This window comes from Scardinius erythrophthalmus, assembly GCF_964197995.2.
Source record: "Scardinius erythrophthalmus genome assembly, chromosome: 25".
NCBI classification, from domain to species: domain Eukaryota; kingdom Metazoa; phylum Chordata; class Actinopteri; order Cypriniformes; family Leuciscidae; genus Scardinius; species Scardinius erythrophthalmus.
The window spans coordinates 18,137,787-18,154,630 of record NC_138245.1 but is presented as its reverse complement, the minus strand read 5'-3'; the positions used below and the strand labels follow the sequence as shown (position 1 = coordinate 18,154,630).

Below are 16,844 nucleotides of genomic sequence, written 5' to 3'. Positions count from 1 at the left end.
AACAGATTTTTTCCCCAGTAAGTATTAGACCTCTTGCCAATTTTACATTGCAAAAACAGATCATATTTCAGCCAAGAGACCACATAAAACCTCTAGACAACTGAAGATGAGGGACACTGACCATCTCAAAACATCTTTATCCATCTGGATAGAGACTCGATTTGAAAGAAATGTGAAACAAGCATCTACATTACAGTGATTGCCCACAGAGTGCTACAGCTCTACAGCTGCTAATGAGTTTTGCTCATTATATGGATATGAAACCATGATCTTTGTGTTTGGAAGCTTGGCTTTTTAACAGTTAAGCCTATTTTTTTTTTCTTCTTAATATTTTCAAAGCTGTTTTCTGTTCTGCTTAGCCGGTATTCATGTTCCATTTGTGACACTGAGGTGTTCTCCACTTCGCCCATATTCGCAACACACAAATTATTAAGAGGCTGAGAGCAGACTGAATCTCTTGTCTCATAACCGAGTCAAGGAATTGATAATTATAGAGCTTATCCTGCGTTCCTCTCCTCCCTTGTGTGTTTTTCTCCCTTCCATAAGAATTTAAAAGTAAAGTAAGCCATTTGGTAAAAAATTTGGGCTTTACAGTTAAATAGGGATAAGAAATGAGATGAATTTGATCAGTTTTTGTGCATAAGAGAGAGTTCTGGCTTTATGAACCCACCTTGTGGATGAAATGATTCATAACAAAAGAAAAATAACGTACTGACAATAGCCATATGACTCATTGCTTAGTCCTTTGTGATACTTTAAAGGTTAGTTACACAGTTGGCCAAGTTACCTTGATATAAGTGGTACAAAATAAAAAGATAGAAATGATAGCACAGTAGTTGTACTATGATATGACACAACCTGAAACAACCTGAAATGTTCAAAAGAGCATGTAGTAATGAAAGGGTATACTTCACACCATTGTTCTAAAGCATTATGGGTAATTTTCTACAATGAATCCAGTCATAATCCATTTTACTTATGAAATGTGACGCATTTCCAAGTGCAACATGATATTGGATTAATTGGAAAACGTGGTTGAGACTGAAAATGCGTTATTTTGATTGAAACAAATATATTTTAACAACGTACATCAACAAATCGTTTACAAGACAGGACTGCATTAAAAAATAAAATGGTGTCCATTTATATTTCATGATGACTTTAAAAAGATGCTATGCAATGGTTACAGTTTCATTTGGTCTGTCTTTATTCAATACAGATATGCACACACTGTGAATTGTTAATCAGAGGATCAATGTTAACATGATTTCCTTTTAATTTCACCATTGATTTAACTCAATGAGATACGGCATTTAGTTAATTTTCTATTGATTGTCACACCTGTCCAGTAAACAGCAGCAGGCCTTTGATATTTTAGTGTCCCCTCCTCCAGGGTCTCAAGCCATATGGTCTCTGTTTTCAGCAATGAGATCAGTGTGTGTGTGTGTGTGTGTGTGTGTGTGTGTGTGTGTGTGTGTGTGTGTGTGTGTGTGTGTGTGTGTGTGTGTGAGTGTGTGTGTGTGTGTGTGTGTGTGTGTGTGTGTGTGTGTGTGTGTGTGTGTGTGTGTGTGTGTGTGTGTGTGTGTGTGTGTGTGTGTGTGTGTGTGTGTGTGTGTGTGTGTGTGTGTGTGTGTGTGTCTTTATTTGAATGTTGGACATCCTTTTAAAATCCCAGGTGTTCCTCCTCATGGAGTATGTTGTCATGGTCACTGAGAGTACACATGAACACACCCTTTACCCCATTATCCCCTCTCAGGTTATCAGTATGACCTCATAACTATGAGAGGCAGCTGCATTATCTCTATTACTCCCATGGTAACTGCAGGAGTGATTATAGTGGATAGGCTGCTGATGAAGAGCAATTAAAGCGTATCCTCTAAACACTCATCGTAATGTTCTCTCTATGCCACCATGACAATGGCACACAAATGTTGAGGATCCTACATGGACCCTTTTCGCAAACTGTGATGACATTTTAATCAGCATTGTAAATCCTAAAAAGTTTTTTATATTTAATTTTTTTTTTTAAGTAAGTACATTTATAAAACTATATTTTGTATAAAAAATGCTAGTTCTTAAGAAAGAAGTAAATACATTTTTTAAGAAAAAATCCAAAGAAGTTGGTAATTCTTCAAAAATTCTTCAAAAGTTCTTGTGAGTGAATTTTAATTAATCAACTTTAATTAATCAACTAACATTTGTTTTTCTTGCAGGAATAACATTCATATGCTTTTAATGTGTCCAAACTCTTTGGGGAAAAACTTGTGACTGACTGTATGTGTATAAATACAGAAAGGGGAACTGAAACTAGACATGACTAGTTTGCAAAAACCTTGTGATAAGTAATCAGAGTTTGCTTATGCCAGTGACAGAGGGAAAAGGTTGGGCTTTTGAACCAATTGAACCAATCATATTGAAGGTGACATGTTAGTCTTATTTGTTTTCTTGATTCTATAAAAACTGTTGTATATGTGTTTTTCGGTGGGATTCTCAATGGAATTAGTCTGAGATCCTCCGGCCTTGCTTCTTGGGAGAGATCCCCTGAGAACTGCTCGGGAAGATCTCCTGGCCGTGATTAAAGCATTTAAAGGACATTTGCAGGTCTGTTTGTCGATTTATTCCTGCGCAGGAAGCTAGTTTAGGGAAGCAAGTTAGTTAGAAACTCGGCCAGTTGTCGACTGAAGACGCAAGAGCAGAGAGTTTAAGGTATTGGTGTCGAGAGCAGACGCCAGAGATATTAAGATCAGTTGGGTGTCGAGTGCAGACGCCCCAGATAGTTAGGTTTAGGAAAATATCCACGACATTCTCAAATATTTTCTTAAGAACATCACATTTTAGCAGTTACGAAGAATTTAAATGTTTTGGGAATCTGGCCCTAGAGAATTACTCAGAAAATGTTCCACCCAAGTGGAAAAACAAGTTAACGCTGCTGTGAGGGTGTTTCTAATACAGCGGCTGTGGGAGTGATGGTAAAATTTATCTCTTTCTCTCTTCTATTTTTTTCCTCTTTTTGAAAGTGTGAAAATGCTATCGTGGAGGTTTTTCATCTGCTATTTGAGCAAATGGGAACACAACATATATTTAATGTGGTCTCTCATTTACTGCTATAGAAGTTTACCCAACTATGACGACTTCCGCTTCTGAAAAACCCGAAAATGTGAAAAGGGTCAACTGCTAACCTAGTGACTGATAGCATACTAGCATACTATTCCTGAGATTTCTGACACATATGGAAGAAACAATGAGAGTAGAATGTTTGTTAATGAGTTTAAGAGTAGAATAATTATACTATTCTGAATTCAGCTAAAGTATATACTATGTATACTAATAGTAACATACTACTCCTGCAATTTCTACAATATATGACAGAAACAATATAAGAAAATGCTATTATGCTATTCCTAATTCAAAGTATACCATGTGCACTACTATGATAATATACTAACTATACTAATACACTAACATACAACTTATGCTATTTGTGCCATATATGGCAAAAATGATAAGAGTAGTACGCTAGCATGCTATTCTGAATTCAGATGAAGTATATGTATACCTAGTAGTGTGCTAATATACTAACATACTACTTCTGCAATTTTTTTGTCATTTATTACAGAAATAATACAAGAAAAGCAGGAAGCTATTCCAAATTCAGCCTAAGTATACTATGTATTCTAGTAGTAGGCTAATATTGCTATCATACTACTCCCACTATTTCTGGAATATATGGCAAAAATAAAAAGAGTAGTATGCTATCTTGCTATTCTCAACTCAAAGTCAAACAGGTGAGTACATTTAGACAGAATTTTCATTTGGGTGAACTATCCCTGAGTCACACCAAAGTCTTTTTAAATTAAGTTGTTTTATCAGAAATGTTACTTTTTTAATTAGTTTAAAAACTGTGTACTTTTACTTGAATACATTTTAAGTGATTTAACTGTACTTTTACTACACTATTTTCCCTCTGTTTGTGATTGTAACATGCTTGTTTTAATTGTATTTTTATCCATCAACGTGATTGGCTAGGGAGAGTGTGATCGGTCTTGTGACTTTCGTCAAATCAAATCACTCATAGAAAACTTTAAAGGGATAGTTCACCTCAAAATGAAAATTCTATCATAATTTCTCACCCTCAAGTCGTTCCAAACCCGCAAGACTTTGGAACACAATTTAAGATATTTTTCATGAAATCTGAGAGCTTTCTGTCCCTCCATTGGCAGCTATTCAACTACCACGTTAACGCTTCAAAAAGTTCATAAAGAGATCGTCAAACTAATCCATAAGAATTTAGCAGTTTAGACCAAATTTTCTGAAGAGACACGATCACTTTATAATATGAACAGATTTAATTTAGGCTTTTATTCACCAACATCAGTTTTGGTAAACAGAAGCTCAAGCTTGTTCACTTGACATGTGAGAACAAATGAGGTGATATGCAGCACGTTTGAGCTTCAGCAAGAACCAATGAGGTTTGTTCTCGTGTCATGCAGGTTCGGTTGAGCTTCTGTTTATGTTCACTGATCAATGTTTATATGTGAATAAAAGACCAAATTTAATCTGTTCATCATATTAAGCAATCAAGTCTCCTCAGAAAATTTGGACTAAACCACTGAATTCATATGGATTAGTTTTACGATCTCTTTATGAACTTTTTGAAATGTCAAGGTGGTAGTTATATAGTTATATGAAGTGATATAAACAAAACGCTATTGGCTATTTTTTTTAAAAGGGAGAAGCTGGTCGATATGTCCCACTCTGTCTTCCTGTTTCAGTGGAAATGACATCAAGCACTGAATAATGCTGTGCATTTCAAGGCACTTCAGTGGGCCTTTAATAACTCCCGCAAGTGCCACATTCATATTGCGGGGAATCCCACTCCCATTTTTTTACAGAGTGAGTCCATTCAGCTCCTGGAGTGCCACTGTCCTGCAGAATTCAGCTCCAACCCCAATTAAACACCTGAACAGCTAATTAAGGTCTTACTTAGGCATTCCAGAAACTTACAGGCAGGTGTGTTGAGGCAAGTTGGAGCTAAACCATCCAGGACCAAGTTTGGGCACCCCGATATAGAGAGACGCGCAAAGAATAAAGTATTCTTCATTCTTTCTGACACATAGTAAAAGAGGATGTGAATAACAGTCTGTACAGTGTTTTGTACATTTTTTAATTGCAGTGTACAGTGTCTTTCATAAGGTGGGATTGAATCCGCAGCTCAGTACTCATTACTCACTACTCGTGAGTACTAAATAAGCAACTCTTTTACTCTTACTCAAGTAGTTTTTTTGGACAAGTACTTTTGACTCTTCTCACAGGACATTTTTTTGAAAGTAATGGTACATTTACTTGAGTATATTTTTTCAGTACTCTTTTAAATTCCACCCCATCTTATTAATGCACTAGGGCAGCTATTTTAAGTCATGCAAGTATAAGAAATTCTGAAATCTCAAAAACTGCTGAATGGTATCATGCACATATGCTAAATTTCTTAAAAAGTCAATCTCAAGCTGACTGAGCCAAGTGGTTAGTGACACTAACCACTATATGGTACAAATCTATACCTTGAATCCAGTGCAAGTCATTATGAATGAATACATGTAAATGTATTTCAGTCTTTCCTCTGCTTTTCTAAAATATACATAAAATATACACAATATACAGCCTAAGCTGTTGATCTAATGCCATTTGATTTCAACACCACAGCTGGCATTGCAAGCATGATGTATTAAAAATCATATCAGTGTTGAATATCAAAAAGTGTACAGTGTAATGAATGAACAGCCTGTCACCAGAGACTCTCCAAAACGAATGGTCATGGGATTAATGACTGAGCTGAATTTAATTGGAAATTTTTAATGAATCATTCAACTCTTCTGCTCCTCCATCCCTCTCTCCCGTCAATCCTTTCCTCTTCTTTAATTCTTTGGAAATGACTCATTTCCTCCCTGTAAAGATTAAACTATCATGTTGTTAAACGTTGGGTTATGGCTATTTCACTGCTGTTGGCACACGCTGGTGCAGCTGGAGCAATAAATACAGCTAATGACTCTCACGCTCTCCGTGCAGACCCTCCCTTTCTCTGTTCGTAAACTGTTATGTTTCGAACTCTGATTCACAGAAGCTAAATAATGTACATTAGTCCAGTTTTGTTATACAGTCTCTTTGTGTGCGAACTGTAAAACTGCTACAGGCTACACACATGCAACCTTAGATCCACCTCACACCTGCCTGTTGCTGGTAACTATAGCAACTGACAAAACACAGACCCTTGTCATTGAATCCATAGGTAGTAATTTACTATCACAAACACACACATGCTAACTACAATACTAGATAATGATGGCAAAGGCTGGGTAGTATCAATCTGCTAAAACCTTACTGGCATCCACAGTGTTTTCCGCCACCGGAGTGGGGGTGGGGACATGTGGGGGGAAGGGAAGCTTATATGATTTAACAGACGACTAGAAAAAGTCCATGTTCTGAGGATGTAAAAAAAACACTAAGCTAGAGGTTAAAATTGACTCGGAGGACTTTATTAGAGCCGACCTAAGCCCTGCGCACGGATCAGAGTGAGGTTTACACATTTAAATTGACTTCTGCTACGTTTAGGAGGGCACTTGAGAGTTTTTCAGCATGGTCTATATAAATTGTTGATCCTATTGTGCATTCTCCCTTAATGTGCCGGTCCTCGATGTGACCTTCCTATTGCTGAAAGCACATAATTCCAGCAATAGCTCTTCCACAGAGAGCTGTTTTTCACAGAGAAGAGACTCTGCTTCCCTTCACGCTCAACGGAGCGTCGCATTTGGTTTTGTTCGACAGGAGAGTCAACATACCATGTCCATGGCTTCTTTCTTTTTTTTTTTGCTCTGTTTACCAGTTTGAGAGAGAGACAATAATGAGTGGGAGAGAGAGCTCGTGGGACACAAGAAAAGCTTTTCAAATGTCACTCAGTCAGAAAGCAAGACTGTATTGTTTGACTCATAAGCTTTACTGTAAAATAAGGGGCTTCAAGATGATGTAATTTCTAGCATATTTAGCTGTGTAGACAGCATATCGTTTCAAAGAACAAATATAATGATCTAGAAATATATTGGATAAAGATCAAGCAGCAAGTGTGAATCAGCTACTGGTTTGAAAGCAAACCACTTAGGACGTTTTCACACTGGCAGTTTAGTTCGGAACGACCAGTTCGCATGAAAAATTGCGAATGTGAAAGCTGTCATGCAGACCCGGGTGGGCAACAAGGTACAGACTCAGAGCCTGAGACTACCTGGAGGAGGTGGTCTGAGTTCAGTTGCTCTCAAACTGTGGCGTGATTCACGTGAATGTGAAAGCAACATGGACTCGGGTGCTCGTTTAGGAAGTAAAGTAACCCACTCATGAGTTTCAGCCGATTACAATGTATTTAGTTAAATAAAACACATGTAAGGGATTCAAGTTTTGATGATTTACCTTGGATATGAGCAAGAGTGTTACAATATCATGCTTTAATATTTTGTAAATGCTTTAAACAATTACAGAAAAAAAATTAAATTGTTCATTTGTTAAAGTCAGCTTATTTCAATTCCATAATATTACGTTTCTGAGTGAAAAACAATATTCAAAGAGAGAGAGAAAAAAATATGATGGGACCAGGCTGGCTTGTTGGTTAGAAGGGGAGGGGTTGACAAATAAGAGGGTTTAGTGACGACACAAGAAAATTACATTTGTCGCAGAGGCGGAGCAAGCTGTAACATTTCGGAAGGTTACAAAGACTTACGTTACAATTAAAATCACATAAAAAAAACCTTGGGAAAAAGCCTTTGTCAACAAATTGTGCAATAAGAACAGGAACATATAACGAGTAAGGAAATGAATTCATTTCATGATGACTTTAAATGATATTGAGACAAAACTTTGATGTTTTAATGCAAGTCGGTTTGGTAACACTTTAAATTAGAGCCACCGAAGTGCTGCATGAGTAAAATGAATTTATAGCTTATCTTTCTGTAATTATAGTGTACCTATATAAAGTACATACATGTATAAGGGAACAATATGTAAAGTTTGGGGAATGAAGGGGTAACAACCAGGAATATTAAATATTTTATTCTGGAAGTATTTTAGAACTAAGGGGTATTTATATTATTATGATAGGGTTAGGTAAATTATGGGGTACTTATCAGTGCATGTATCCAGTAATTTATTTTGATAGCAAAAGTACAGCTGTTTTAGATTGGGCTTCTGTGTTTCATGACAAGTAAAACAAAGTATTGCAACCTTTTTTTTTTAAATACTGTAGAAATATACTCTTGAGTGGTGCTTATTACTCTCTTGTTCTATTAAGTTACAGGGGGCTTACAGGATGTGACATCTGGGGGCTGTAAATTAAAGTGGTACTTGTTACTTTACCCTCTTGTTCCGTTAAAGGGTTAGCTCACCCAAAAATGAAAATTCTGTCAGTAATTACTCACCCTCATGTTGTTTCAACCCCGTAAGACTTTCGTTCATCTTCGGAACATAAATTAAGATATTTTTGATTAAATCTGAGTGCTGGATCACCCCTCCATAGGCTGCTAGGTGACCAAAACTTGCTGGCCCAGAAAAGTTATTAAAGAGATCGTTAATATAGTCCAAGTGACTACAGTGGCTTAATCTTAAGTATATCAAGCGACGAGAATACTTTTTGTGCGCAAAAACAAACAAAAATAACGACTTTATTCCACTATTCATTTCCTTCTCTCTGGGCCTCTAGTTGGTTCACGTAGTGTTTTTGTGTAGCGCGTCTGTGTTACACGTCACCACGTAGGCTCACAATTGGCCGAAGCTGGTCATGTGTGTGATGCGTGTTGACGTGCAACACAGACGCGCAGCGCAAAAACACTACGAGGCCCAGAGAGAAGGAAATAAATAGTGGAATAAAGTCGTTATTTTTGTTTGTTTTTGCACACAAAAAGTATTCTCATCGCTTGATATACTTAAGATTAAGCCACTGTAGTCACTTGGACTATATTAACGATCTCTTTAATAACTTTTCTGGGCCAGCAAGTTTCGGTCACCTAGCAGCCTATGGAGAAGTGATCCAGCGCTCAGATTTAATCAAAAATATCTTAATTTGTGTTCCAAAGATGAACGAAGGTCTTACGCGGTTGGAACAACATGAGGGTGAGTAATTACTGACAGAATTTTCATTTTTGGGTGAACTAACCCTTTAAGACTACCATTGAAAAGTTTAGGGTATGATTGATTGATTCATTAATTTAAATGAATCTAAATGTATTTTATTTTAAACATATTAATACTTTTATTCAGGAAGGATGCATTAAAGTAATCAAAAGTGAGTAAAGACTCACTTTGTTACAAAAACATCTAACAATTGTGTGTGTGTGGGGGGGGGGGGATCACTTTCCACAAAAATATGAATCAGCACAGCTGCTGTCGACATTGATAATAATAAGAAATGTTTCTTGAGCACCAAAGCAGCATATTAAAATGATTTCTGAAGGATCATGTTACACTGAAGACGAGTAATGATGCTGAAAACTCAGCTTGGCCACAGGAATATGTTACATTGTAAAATATATTCAAATAAAAAACAGTTCTTTTAAACTGTACAAATATTTCACAATATTATGTTTTACTGTATTTTGTATCAAATAAATGTAGCTCTGGTGAGTATAAAAGCAAAAAATCCTACCAACTCCAAACCTTTGAACGGTAATGTACTGTATGTAAAAACAATTTTTTTTTTTCAAAAAATTTTCAATTCAATAAATCTACTTTCATGCATCTTATAATACTATTAATAGAGTGATCTATACTGCAACGTTTGCATTTGTGTCATTTATACACTCTGTGAACTCATAAGACCGCCTGTCAGGAATGTGCCTGTGTGTGTGTGTGCGCGCGCGTGTTTGTGCGTGTGCGTGTGTGTTACCCAGGTGCCCACTGGACTCATGTTGATTGCGTGGGAAAGGCGGCTGGAGTTTCTCACTGAGAACAGATTCCCATTAGCGATCAGTAAACCCGGGATAGAGACACACTGCTTTCATGTCCCTTGAGTCTCTGCCTGTCTGTCTGTCTCTCTTGCGGTCTTTCTTTTCATGTCTTCTGGATGTTATGTTCGGTTTATGACTGATGCTGCCTGCGTTCCAGCATTGATGGTTGACAGTAAAGCAAGCGCTCCAGACTTCAAACTTTGACAGAGTGTTCACTGAAAGGTAATTGTATAATATTGTGTAGTCATTAAAACCCTGCATGTTAAGCAGACACTGAGCTATTTGTCAATTTGCTTCTTTGAAGGCGTAAACAGGCTTCCACATAAAACTGCCAAGTCGTAAACAGAGTAAAAAACAAGGTGATTGCGTCTTCATATTTTACATTTGCATTTTTGTTTCTTGTAATTGCAACTTTATTTCTCACAATTATGACTTAATATCGTACAATTGCTACTTCATATTTCACATTTTCAACTTTATTTCTCACATACAATTATGATTTATCTAACAATTCCCGACTTTATTCTTCCCAAGTGCAACTATTTGTCATAACTGTCACTTCAAGTCTCACAATGTGACTTCATATCTCATAGCCTGGTTTCACAGACAGGCCTTGGTTTAATTAGAGCATTTAAGTAACTTTTATAAACGTGCCTTAGAAAAAGTTTTATAACATGTTCTGAAAATGAAAAGTACTACTTCGAGACACCCTTCATTTGAACCCATCTGGAAAGGATTTAGTTTTAATTCCAGTAGTAGGCCTACTTTGTAATCATTGAAATCCTGTTCACTAATGATCATTTTTAATACCGTCAGCATATCTAAAAACATACTGCTGTCCACCATATATATGTGTAAATGTATCTTTGAACAGTCTTAAATCACACAGAAAGTCTTGTGCATATAGAGACTGTTATGTAACCGATCATCACAGAAGGCAAATGGATGCGTAATCCCAGATTACAAACAACCAACAAAGCAAATGAAGTGGTCATCCTCCTACTGCCTTTATTCAAGCACATGCTCGCAAACACCAGTTCATAAAAAAATAAACACACTCATCAAGGATACACATACATCTGTGTGTGCTTTGCTCATTATTGGTAGTGTTAGACAAACGTTTGCTGAATCCACACAGGCAAATGTGCACGAATGTAGCGATTTCTGTTTCAACTCACTTCTTTCCAAAAACGTAAAAATAGAAACATAAAAAGCAAATGGAATGAATATACATTCACGTGTGAGGCATGTGTATGTGCAGTGGTGCTCATGTGGGAGATACAGGTTTGATTTCTGCAAACAAAACATCGAATTACATTACATTAAAAAATAATGTAATGATAATTTAAAAAAAAAAAATCAATCATGACAACTCTCGAAATTGGATATTACATGAGAAATCAAATTTGTCTTGATGTTTTGACATCTAAGAGGTCTTTGTACCATTAAAGCTTCTGGCAAGTTTCATAGCTTAAAGGGGTCATCGGATGCCAAATTCACATTTATATGGTTTGCATGGTCTTTGCAGTGTGTGGACACAACCACCATACACTGAAAAACATCCATTCACTCCTTTTTTTAAAGGAGAACTTGGTAACTTTTTTAACTTAATAAAACTGTCTAGAAATCATTTGGATGGTTAAACAACCTGTTCTGGTGATATTGGTGACTTTCCCCGCTCCCCCCAGCGTTCCCAGGCGGAAAACCAACCTTACAACTTGGAGACTACCGTCCCGGCAAGATAGAAATTGGAAGTCTCGTGAGAAGCGAGAATGAGAACGAGAACGAGCGCGAAACACTAATTGCTTTACGGCAATTCGACATAAACACACACGCATGTATGATGTATTACCAGATTACCCACCTCGGTAGACAAAGCTCCACACGATACAGTTGGCTTGATCCGATCAAAACAAACGCACATGAGCAGCGGTAGAGAGGGGGAGGAGGCCGCCGCAAGTGAGTTTTTTACGACCGTGTTGTGAAATATACGCCCCACCACAGCTGTAGGGGGAGCTCGTGGGGAAAACATGCGACAACAAAAGGGAAAATCAGCGAAGAAGTGACTAGAATTCGCTAGAGTTGCCGAGTTCTCCTTTAATCCTCGAAAAGTCTAAACACTCAATATTCTGCCCTCAGCCAGTCGACACCCCCCATGAAAGAGAGGGGTGGGGTGAGCAGTTGCTCATTATCATTTAAAGAGACATGCACCGAAACGGGGTCGCTGTGAACAGAGCTATTTTTGAGGAGGTAAGAGGGTGTTGTTTTACACAACCATTGAGGAATTTTAACCAAAGTATATTACAAACTTTACATCCTAAAGAATCATACCAAATTGTGGAAAATGTTCATCCGATGACCCCTTTAAAACATATTCCTCATTATAAACAAAGCATTTATTTAATCAAGGTCCACAAACGGCTCGTTTTGATATTACAGGATATGTGACTTCACACAGGAAAATACATTTGCATATGACTGCCTCCAGAGCATCGACAAATAGTTATACATCATTGCACCATAGGCCCCACCCACTGGAATTCAGTCACTTAACGGCCTACACTGGATGTGAGCGTTGCATCGTGTCGTGTCTAAAGCAAATAGAACCCATTATAATCACTGACGCTGTCTACACTACATAAGGTATACAGATGCGCGTTCATTTTCTGACTTACTCCACACACTTGAATCTGTCGACAAATGGAAGAGTTTGTTCAGAACATTTTTAGTAAACAAGGCACATATAATGAAGAGTTCACAAAGAAACTTTTGTTGAAAGATGAAGCAGTCAACTGTATTGGATCTGACAGTAGCTGCATCACAAACCATAAGCAAAAGATTTCATAATGCTTTGCCTGTAAATGATGGTTTTATATTGATAATATTTTCAAAACATTTACTCATGTGCAATAGCGAGTGGCCGCTGATACTGTTTCCTATGCAATGACGTTAACCAATCATAACAATGGCCGTTTATTGACAAGCCTTAAAGGAGCCGCCCCCTTATAAATGGATCATTTCAGACAGAGGGGCAAAACGAAGGTTCAAAATAAGTTTTTCTGCAAATATATTTTTTTTCTTGTGCAAAAAAACCTTTAATAACATTATAAGATAACCTCAAGGAACATTAAAATTATTTTTAAAAAATCCAGTCATGACCCCTTTAAAGGGATACTTCAGGATTTAGCATTAAGCTTTATATTAGTAGAAAACCTGTAGTATTTTCGAATTACTGTGCTTTCCACCCTCATATCCCCCTGAGACGAGAGATACAGTATATGTATTTTTTGTCTGGAAAACATCGTCATGTTGCGTCATCTGAGGATTTTTTGGCCAGAGGCTAAAGACTACAGCCAGTAGTAGGAGCTCGTTCCGCATGTTTTCAACCCGCCCATAGAGGGTGGGATCTCACTCACAGAATGTACACAGTATCAGCCGTCTTTCTTTGGAAGCTAAGCTAGCAGGCTCTTGTTCTGTGGAGAAAGCTGAGTAGTAAGAGAAAGCTGAGTAGTAGGGGTTACCATCCTCTTTTTCCCGGACATAATGAAACATAATGGATGGCGACTGTAGAACGCAAATGCCGAATCCCTGACATTTTGGGCGATCTCGAAATCCCGGGCAAACTCGTCACGGAGTCTCACTAGTAGCCTAGCCTTGTTGTTTTCAACTGCGCTCTCTTACCGGTAGGCGTGGCTTGGGAGTGGCCTCGTAGGGCAGCGAAGCAAGTGCATTCTGGGAGTTGTTGTCTTTCATCCACATAAGCCAAAAATACATTTTCTGGATTTTCTCAGTCTAGAAAGCTCCAAATTCAAAAATAATTTCACATTTCTTCTACATAAATTACCTATTTTAAATACACATTCATCTTTCCAGAGATGAAGTACCCCTTTAAGCATGTGACTATTTGAATGTTGAGCAAGCAATCTCATTGGCTATAGGATCAGCAGAGGCCAATCAGCTTGTGCCATGCAGAAATTATGCGATTGCTTGAAGATTGCATGTAAAGAACCTATCAGCCTGCGCCTTCTAGTGACTGAACTGCCTGTGCCTTTCATGACTGCACTAGATATTTATTAAAAAGATATTTTATAATTAGATATTTTATATAATAAAATATATTTTATTTAATTTTCAATCTGAGCTAATTCCAGAATTCTTTTGTATGGATTTTCAATAACAGCCTAGTTTACGTGCCTCTCTCACTTGCAGCTGACCCAAGATCAGCCAGCGTTTGATTCTGAACCCATCATGGCAGCCAATCACAATAACAATTTCCCCCCCTGCCTGCACATCAAGAACTTCAGCCCACAATGAAAGCATGCTGACCTCAGATCAGGCCTATTCAGCTAGTAGGGCTCTTAAGGCCATTTTGATGCATCCGTCTACACTACACATTAGCTGTGAGAGGCACCTCGGCAGACCGTTCACAGACAGAGAGCTCTTATCTGGGTTATGGTTTGTCTCGAACACAATGGCCTTTCAGATTCTTGCCCTCCCAAACGAAAGGCGGGCGTTGAACATCGCCTCTTTGCTCAGCGAGGGAGTGGAAAAGAAAATGGATTTATGGAGAGATATCAATACACTCTCTCGAATAATCTTCCTTTCTCTCTGCCACCAAAAAAACAGAGAAATGGCTAAATGCAATAAAATAGGTATTTGTTATAACAATACAAGACTCAAAGAGAGGAAACGATACCGCCATTGTTTTAAACAAGGCTGTAATTAACGCCACATCTATGGCATCTCAAGAATAAGCCCTGTAATTTAAATTGAGCAAATAATTGTCATCTTGACAAGACAGACACAACAGTTTAGAGGAGATTTATCATATCACCTCTGAAAATGCTGCTTTGTGATAACGTAGTGCTATTATTCTGTATGTAGAGTAGACTGTGGTGGTAAATGATGTCATACAATAACTCAATCAACACACTTGCAAGGGCATCAAATTACACAGCTAGCAGCTTATGTCTTGGAGGATCACCAGAGAGAGATACCTTTCACTACATGCTTACCATTTAGATCGTTCTCATTTCTTGTCCAATGTTACAATATTCTATGGAGAATGATCAGATCATGGAACGTAATCCTAAAATCCTTTTAAGGCAATTCATTGCACTCAAAGGCCATCTTGGTGGTCCAGTCACACACATACAGTACAGCATAGCTCCTATTTGTGCTTAAAATGGGGAAAGGCTGAAATCTCCAAAAGTGTTAGACAAGAATAGTTTGACATAACATCAAATGTTTGAACGATCTCAAATCAGGAATAAAAATGTTCTAACAATGGTATTTAACCCTTTTGAAGTTCAAATCATACTGTAAAACCAATCATGCTGTAATGCAGGACTTCCAATCCGACAGCTGCCATATAGAGTTTAACTCTAACTGATGATAAACCAATCAAGACAGACCAACTGTGAGCTACAAGGTTGTTTGTTGAAGCCATAAGATCACATTGTTTCAACTTATTTAACTTACTTAACCCAAATAATCGTGTTTAACAGCAGAATTGTGAAAAAACTACATTACCCACCCATGATTCTGCAGAAATATTTCCACCCACCAGAGAATTGTGGCAAGCAAATTGTGGCAAAAGAGTTCTCAGCTACCACCCACTCCCATGAAGCCCGGAAAATGATGTAAGGAGTCTGTCTGTCTGTCTGTCTGTCTGTCTGTCTGTCTGTCAGTCAGTCAGCCAGTCAATGTAAAATATATTGTCTCTATATCCATAATCAATATCTTTAAATAAATTGTATTTCTCTCCATTACTTTTTATTTGATTATGTCATTCACAATGCTTTGTGTGATTGTAGTTCTTTTCCTCATTCAAACACATTGTCTTGTAAATTTGTCGTTTTGTCTTATTTTCACATGCTGTTCTTAATGTTGTGATTCCCCTCATAGCTGGTTGATTTTGTTCATGGCTTATAGCTCTTTTTAAAAAATCCCTCTATTAAAAATAGTGTGAGCGGCCACTTAAAAAGCTGATTGAATATTTCAACTAAGGTAGAGACTAAAGGCACCATCATTACAATGTCCCCCATTCATATGCATAGACATATATAGTATGTGAATATATAATATTCTTCTTATACGCCGAACAAAATTATAAACACAACCCGTTTGTTTTTGCCCCCATTTTTCATGAGCTGAACTCAAAGTTCTAAGACTTTTTCTATGTACACAAAAGGCCTATTTCTCTCAAATATTGTTCACATATCTGTCTAAATCTGTGTTAGTGAGCATTTCTCCTTTGCCGAGATAATCCATCCACCTCACAGATGCGGCATATCAAGATGCTGATTAGACAGCATGATTATTGAAAAGGTGTGCCTTAGGCTGGCCACAATGAAAGGCCACTCTTAAATGTGGCGTTTTATCACACAGCACAATGCCACAGCACAATGCCACAGATGTCGCAAGTTTTGAGGGAGCGTGCAATTGGCATGCTGACTGCAGGAATGTCCACCAGAGCTGTTGCTCGTGAATTAAATGTTCATTAGGCTTTTCAGAGAATTTGGCAGTACATCCAACCGGCCTCACAACCGCAGACCGCGTGTAACTACACCAGCCCAGGACCTCCACATCCAGCATCTTCACCTCCAAGATCATCTGAGACCAGCCACACGGACTGCTGCAACAATCGGTTTGCATAATCAAAGAATTTCTGCACAAACTGTCAGAAACCGTCTCAAGGAAGCTCATCTGCATGCTCGTCGTCCTCATCGGGGTCTCGAACTGACTGCAGTTTGTCGACGTAACCGACTTCAGTGGGCAAATACTCACATTCGATTGGCGTCTGGCACTTTGGAGAGGTGTTCTCTACATGGAAGAATCCCGGTTTTCTCTGTACAGGTAAGATGG

General features: G+C 37.9%; 1 protein-coding gene across 5 annotated transcripts in view; it reads right to left on the bottom strand.

Annotated features, from left to right (window-relative positions):
- Window positions 1-16,844, bottom strand: part of cadpsa (Ca2+-dependent activator protein for secretion a) — a gene marked incomplete at its 5' end in the record, with an annotated part of 132,796 nt that overhangs the window by 110,653 nt on the left and 5,299 nt on the right. The window lies entirely within an intron of this gene.